The sequence below is a fragment of the Myotis brandtii genome, unplaced genomic scaffold (genome assembly GCF_000412655.1).
Source record: "Myotis brandtii unplaced genomic scaffold, ASM41265v1 scaffold548, whole genome shotgun sequence".
Lineage (NCBI taxonomy): Eukaryota > Metazoa > Chordata > Mammalia > Chiroptera > Vespertilionidae > Myotis > Myotis brandtii.
In genome coordinates, this window is record NW_005370031.1 from 2273194 (window position 1) to 2281297 (window position 8104).

Consider the following 8104-nt stretch of genomic DNA (forward strand, 5'->3'; position numbering starts at 1 on the left):
TTAGCCAATGGGAAGGGTAGCGGAGTGACACCAATTTGCATGTTTCTCTTTTATTAGTGTAGATATGCACAGAATTGTGCAACTGTGGGTAAGCAGAGTTTGACACTGCAAAAATAAGTCTTTGGGGATATTAATTATTTTGTGCTGGTTATTTTTAAGAAAAGAAAGACTCAGGAAAGTCTTTGAGCTTCCCTCAACTGCCTAAAGGAATTTAGATAGAGGATTTGCTCCAAGAAGTGAGCTATCATTACAGACAACTAGTTAAATATGAACTAGTATGTGGCAGACAAGGAGGAACCTAGCACGGACCATATGATCAAAGTCCTCTCTGTGTCCCATTGTTAAAGATTGCCCAGCAAACTTTTTTTTATGAACATTTGCTTTTCCATCTCTTTGTGAATTGTCTTCCTCCCCTCCAAAGTCCCAAACCTCAATGCATCCTTTCTCTTTAGCTCAAGATGTAATATAAGCCATAACTTTCTGGATCTGTCCTCAGCCATCACATTCTTATGGATTACCCATATGTACATACTTAATAAATTTGGTGGTTTTCTGCTGTTAATCTGTGTGGAAGGAAAAGTATTCTCCCTCCCTCACACAGCCATCACCACAAACAATTTGAGAGCATTTTCTTTACCCAGGAAAGAAACTTTATCTATTAGCAGTCCATCTCTATTTCCCTTCCCTTCAACCCCTGGCAACCACTAATCTGCTTTTGTCACTATGGATATTCTGGATAGTTCATATAAATGGAATCATATCTGGTCCTTTGTGACTGGCTTCTTTCTCTTAGGATAATATGTACAAAGTACTTCATTCCTTTTTATTGTAAATTAATACCTAATTGTACAGATACAGCACATTTTACTTATCTTGTCATCAGCTAATGGACATCTGGGTTATTTCCAAAGTTTTTGGCTATTATGAATAATACTAGAGGCCTGGTGAATGAAATTTGTGCACTGGGAGGGTTTCCCTCAGCCCAGCCTGCACCCTCTACAATCTGGGACCCCTAGGGGGATGTCCAACTGCTGGATGTCCTGTGGGATTGGGCCTAAACCGACAGTCAGACATCCCTCTCACAATCTGCTGGCTCCCAAACGCTCGCCTACCTGCCTGATTGCCCCTAACCGCTTCTGCCTGCCAGCCTGATCACCCCTTAACCACTCCCCTGCCAGCCTGATCGATGCCTAACTGCTCCCCTGCCAGCCTGATAGCCCCCAACTGCCCTCCCCTGCTGGCCCAGTCTCCCCCAACTGCCCTCCCCTGCTTGCCTGGTCACCCCTAACTGCCCTCCCCTGCCGGCCATCATGTGGCTGTGGGTGCCACCATCTTTGAGGGTGTGGCATTCAATTAGCATATTCCCTCCTTATTGGCTGTGGGCGCCGCCATCTTTTGTGACAGTGTGAGGGTCAATTAGCATGTTCCCTCTATTAGATAGGATTACTATGAAAATCATGTGAAAGTTATTGGTGTGGAGGTGTGTTTTCATTTATCTTGGGTATATATATAGGAGAAGAATTCTAGTTTATATTGTTCTTTTATATTTAACCTTTTAAGGAACTGTCACACTTTTCTAAAGAAGCTCTAGTATTTTTCATTTCCGCTGACATTATATGAATGTCTCAATTTCTCCATTTCCTTGCCAACACTTGTTGGTCTTTTTTATTATAGCCATCCTAGTGGATATAAATGGTATGCCATTTTGGTTGTAATGCCCATTTCTCTAATGAATAATAATGTTGAACAACTTTTTATGTTCTTTTTATAAAAAAAATATTCTTATTGATTTCAGAGAGGAAGGGATTGAGAGATAGAAACATTAATGATAGGTGAGAATCATTGATCGGCTGCTTCCTGCATGCCCACACTGGGGATCGAAGCCACAACCCAGGCATATACCCTGACCGTGAATCAAACTGTGACCTCCTGGTTCATAGGTCAACCCTCAACCACTAAGTCACGCTGGCCTGGCACAGCTTTTTATGTTCTTATTGGCCCATTTGTATATCTTCTTTGGAGAAGTGTCAATTCATATGCTCTGGCCATTTTTAAATTGGGTTATTTGTGCTCTTTTTGCATTGTAAGAGTGTTTTGTATATATGATGTAAAAATATTTCTCATTCTGTGTGCTGTCTTTTCACTGAGTGATGATGAATGGCCTTTAAAGCACAAGAGTTTTTTATTATGATGAATTCCAATGTATACATTTTTTTGCTTTGTTTCTTGTGCTTTTAGTTTATTGTTAAGAAGACGGCCTAACATGAGATCATAAAAAAAATCTCTAAAATTTCTTTGTAGGAGTTTTAGTTTTTACATTCGAGTCTGTAATTCATTTTGAGATAATTTTTGTGTTTGATATGAGGAAAGGGTCCAATTTCATTTATTTACATGTGGATATTCAGTTTTCCCAGCTTCAAATCTTTTCATACCTTTTAAATTTATTTTTTATTTTTGACACTGTTACAGATGTCCCCATTCCCCCCCGCCAAGCAGCACCCCCCCCATCTGCTTTGCTTGTGTCCCTCCACCCAGTCACCAGCCCCCTTCCCTCTGGCCATCACCATACTGTTGTCTGTGTCTATGGGTTATATGTGTATGTTATTTTTTTTAAGATGTGAAAAAATAATCGCCTGGGGTTCTTTTTAAAATGCAAATTCTGCTTCATTAGTGGGCCCAAGAATCTGCTTTTTAGAAAGGTTCTAGATGACGCTATTGAATGTGGTCCTGGGACTATATTTTGAATAGCAAGGTAATAGACAACTACTGAACAAGGAATTGCAAGTAAATTCTAAGTGTGCATCTGCTTTGATCTCACCTGAGGAATGGCTTTCTTTACTGGTCCTAGTATATGGGAGACTATAACTTTTCCACTACTTTCAAGATAATATTGTATTATGTCAAGCATACATTGAGATTTGTTCAGTAGCATCACTAAATCTGAGTTTTTCATTTTAACCAACAGAGATCATCTGGCTAGGTACATTGGAGCCAGGTGTTCAGCTCTTATAGGTTGTGGCTAGGGGTATTGGACGCTGCTCTCAGAGAAGAGGGTCTTAGGCTAGCCAGAGAATGAATACTCTTCTAATTTCAGGGACATCTGGAATTTTTTTTTACATTTAAATTTGAGAATTTATAAATGGCAATTAGTAAGAATTAAAAAATCTTTAAATGACAGCTAATGAGTACTTAATGGTTTGATAAGGGGAAATAGAATTTTCCTGGAATACCAGCTCTCCTCCATGTTTCATCTTTAGCAATAATGAATAGCTTGTGTGATTTCAGTACGGGCTCTCATTGGAATGCAGGTAGTCCTGGTGCAAATGTTATCAAGGAAATTGGGGTGTCCTCTTCCCTGCTGGTGCTAGGGGTGGGGTCTTTGCAATATCTTGAGAAAAAGAATTTTCTGAGACTTGCACGGGAGGATGAGTGTTGTTTATTTGCATGGAATTACGTCTCTAGGTTTCCAAAGTCTCATTTCCTTTATCCAGTCATAGAAGAAGTATAGCTGGGATTTCAGTAGAGCTAGAAGCAAAGCCAGGGTCCAGAGTTTCCTTTCCATGTTGGAGCTGGGTCCAGTTCAGCATCAGGCTAGTTGCAGTCCATTAGTCCATTGTGTGTGGGCAAATACCAGGAAACAGGAGTGAGAGCCCCCCACAAGCCAGGGGTCAAGCTCAACATGCTAAGAGAACAAATTCCTTAGTTTAGGGGAATAAATATCCCAAATTTTGTGCCCTTGCACTGGCCATGCCTATTCCGGCCAATGACCTGTTACCAGGTGTGATAGACATCCAGCACCTTTGCTAGTCCTCCAACTTTACTGGGCATGTATCTATCTTTACTTTATTGGACCCCTGGGGAGTGTAAACTTGTAGCTTCCTGGTGAAGCTGCCCAAATGACATGCCTATACTATTTGGCCTTCTCTTTGCTCCTTTCCTGTTATTAATAACTAGCTTAATTACAAGGGTATCACAAAGACCTTGGAGTGGGCAGTCACTGGTAAGGTACTGAGTCTTTGTGGGTGCTTTCTCATTTATAGACTGAGAATAACAGCTCTTCTACAGAGACATTTTAATTACTTTGTTTCTGGAATAGAGTGTTAAGTGCTGAATCTATGTTAGTTTTCCTCCCCTCCTACTTCCAGAAAAGATTTTCTGTTGATTTACATATAAATAACCAAGTATAATAGGGCCATTAAATTAAGGATAAAACAAGAGACATCTAATGGAAAGAGAACATAGTTTTTCTACAAAATCTAGGCTAACACTGGTTACTCTGGCTGAAAATTTAACTATGAGCTTTTTGGCAAACATAGTAGAAAGGGAAACAAAATCAATTAAGCATCTCTTAATATGTAAAGATAAAAAGACATACTAGTTTGTTAGGAGAGAGAAAAATTTGTCTTAACATTAAATTTAATTATTACAAATAACTAAGAAGAAAAATAGAATGACCTACTTTACAATATTTAAAAAGCATCAAATGATAGATAATATTTTTTATGGTTCATAAAATTCATCTAGCCTCTTCCCACTGCCCAATTTCAAATTTTTAGGTATTTGTACCATTAGCACTCTGCTTCTGGTTAGTTACCAAAATATGTATTAAATTTCTATTGTTGCTGTAACTAAAAGTCTCAGACACTGTGGCCTAAAACAACACAAGTTTGTCATATAGTTTGGGACATCCAAAGCCTAAAATGGATCTCACTGGACTAAATTCAAGGTATCAGAAGGCTGAGTTCTTTGTGCAAGCTATAGGGAGGATCTTTTTCCTTGTCTTTTATGGTTTCTAGAGTCTGCCTGCATTCATTGGCCTGTGGTTCCTTTCCTCCATCTTCAAAACCTGCAATATCAGACTAGCCTTTATCACTTTGCCCTAGTTCTTGGTTCTCTTCTGCCTTCCTCTTCTCCTTTTATGGACCCTTGTGATTACATTGGGCCCAACTTCAGAATCCAGGATCATCTCATCATTATTATTAATCCTCACCCAAGGATTTGTTTATTTATTTTTAGAGAGAGAGTAGATGGGAAGGAGAGAGAGAGAAACATCAGTGTGCAAGAGAAACCTTCTTTTCAGTCGGTTCAAAGCAGATTATTATTGTAGATCATGCAGGGAGAACAAAGGGTAAAATATTTATCTGAAGCAGTGTTTGAGTATATTCTGCGCAGTGAGAAAACCTGAAGTCATTTTCAAGTTGCACCATTTCTTACTTCTTTTCAGTCAGGCCAAGTTTCTAAACTTTACAAATCTCCATTGATTGCCTCCTGTACACAACTCGACCGGGGATCAAACCCGCAGCCTAGGTATGTGCCATGACCAGGAATCAGACCTGCTACCTTTGGGTACACAGAACAATGCTCCAACCAACTGAGCAACCCAGCCAGGGCAGAATAATCTCCTTATTTTAAATTCAATTTATTGTTAATCTTAATTCCATATGCTACCTTAATTTCCCTTTGTCATGTAGAGTAACATTCACAGATTTTAGGGATTAGAATTTGGGATCCTCTTTTTTTTGGGGGGGGAGTACATTATTCTGTCTACCACAATGACCACTTATGATATGAATCCTTAATAAGATCTATGTTCATCATATTCAGTTCTGGTATTGTAAGGCCTTTCTGTAAGGAGCTTAATTAATATAATCCATATATATAGCTTTTTAGAGTTTTACATACCCTCTAAGAATTAAGAGATTTTACCCTGGCCCCCATTTTCACTTTTAAATATGGTTGTCTCAATTTGTCTTCTGTTCAGTTACATGAGGCAATATTGAAATTTTTAATTTAGAAGCATTTAAACAACCAATTTTACCTCATCTATCTAATATTAATGTTTGCACTCTCCCTCTCTTTAGTGAAAAAGAGTAAACAAATACTTTTTGAAAGGATATTGACTTTTATATATCACATAATAACTATGCCCCATCCCTTTTACAGTACAATGAATAAGTTACTGCAGTGCCAATAAGCATGTGAATACATTTGCTAATCAACAGCTGCTAGGATTTATCCATTTATCCACTCTTCATCTATTGAGCATTTAATACTGGAGATGCAGTAGTGAGGCTTGGCTCACATGGTATGAAAAGAAAATTGATTTGTTGGGAGGAGAGAGTAATACAAGTTCATAATAGATTTTTAAAATCTTTTTATTGACACAAAATTCTATTTTCAACTTAAAATGATACAAACTTTTCTATTTCCCATTTAAAAAACATTCTCCTCATTTAAATCAATCTTCTATATATATAAAAGACTAAGCGACCATTCGACTGTTCAACCTTTCGGTGGCTATGATGTGCACTGACCACCAGGGGGCAGATGCTCAATGGAAACATGGAACAGACAGATGAATCTCAGAGGGAAGGGGGGTGGAGGGCAGGAAGAATTGAACCAAAGATCTTATATGCATGCTAGAGGCCTAGTGCACCAGTGGGGTCCCTCGCCCTGGCCTGAACCCGGCCCAGTGCACAGATTCATGCACCAGCGGGTTCCCTCAGCCTGGACTGTGGCGATTGGGCCAAAACCGGCAGTCTGATATCACCTGAGGGGTTCTGGATTGCGAGAGGGTGCAGGCCAGGCCGAGGTGCCCCACCAGTGCACGAATTCGTGTGCTGGGCCTCTTGTTTATTATAAAATGTCTCAGACATGTCAGGTTAAAAATAATAATGATAACAATCACCCTGGCAAAAAACACTTATATATCATACTAGTGTGCCGGTGCATGGATTCATGCACATTGAAAGGAAATTAATTAGAAGAAATATTTTTTTTGTTTGGTGTAGCACACAGACTTTATTCTGACCACCCCCACCTCCTGGGTTCAAGCCCATATCCTGACAACAGAATGGGCTCACTCAGCACTTAGAAAGACCCTCTTGTGTGCAGTGTTGGTGTAAGGATGCCAACGCCACTCCACATCTGCTGTGGCCTCCTGTTCCAGCGTGCCAACACGAATCATGTATAACTTGAGCTCAAAGCGAGGGCCAACCTCCGTCAGCTCCACATTGCGGTGCTTGGTCTTCCTGTACACATGATGTCGGAAGGAGATGTAGTCATTCTGGTTTGCAAAGGTGATGACCCGATGGCTGTCTTCTTTGGGCACAGGGAACAGGTAACGAAGTATGCCAGAGACCCGCTTGCCCAGGCGGGAGGAGAAGCCATGAATGATGAGGTGAGGTTTGGCCTCTGACACGGTGCCCAGGTCAGGGATGTCATGCCGCATAAGCATTGCATAGTGTGAAGTAAGCAGTGGGGCCAAAGGGCAGGTGACTGACAATGAACCCCACAGGTGTGCCTCGATGCTCATGGATAACTATCAGGTCGGTGACACCATTAGCTTTGCAGGCTCGCACCAGTGCCCCCACCTCATGTAGGCCACGGTTCATGCGCTGGGCACCGGGAAACACCAACTTCAGCTCCTTTGAAAACATCTTGAGGCGTGAACTGGAGTCTCGGGAAGTCGTGATCATGACCTTGGGATCCTCAACCCCTGCCCATCATCATCATCCACATGATTGGTCACACCTTCACCACCAGTGTCGTCAAACTCCAGGGAACCATGTAAGGCCAAAGCCTCCCTAGGTAACTCCGTGGGAATCAGGTGGTTCTCTTTGAGTGCACGCCGCACCTTCTCCTTCCTCTCGTAGGCAGCGTGCTGTGCCTCCTCGCGGGCCTTATGGTAGAGGTACTCACGGCGAAGATGCGCCATGTTGCGCCGCTTCCACGTGGGTTTCGGAGAATCTGAGAGCTGCTGGCACTACACAGCCCTCACTTCCCTAGAAGAAATATTTTAATATCACTACTCACCCTTTCTCTATAATAGAAGTGTCAACCAAATTCATGATCAGTAATGACAGATCGAAACACACATGTGTGATTGGCACCAGCAAGAGCGTTATATGTATTGCGCATGCTTGAGTCAACTTAGTCTTTTATAGATATAGAATAAATTTGCTTAATTAAACCTGCTTTCTGATTTAGCTAAACTTTCCCCAGCCCAGTGAAGCACTCCAACTTCTCTTTCAGGTAATTGTCAGCAACACAGTAGTAAATATCAACACAAAGCTGATTATTATTGTAGATCACACAGGGAGAA

The 8104-nt window shown here is 40.9% G+C and overlaps 1 pseudogene; it reads right to left on the minus strand.

Annotated features, from left to right (window-relative positions):
- Positions 1-6793: 6793 nt before the first annotated feature.
- LOC102241587 lies at positions 6794-7717 on the minus strand (annotated as a pseudogene).
- Positions 7718-8104: the final 387 nt, after the last annotated feature.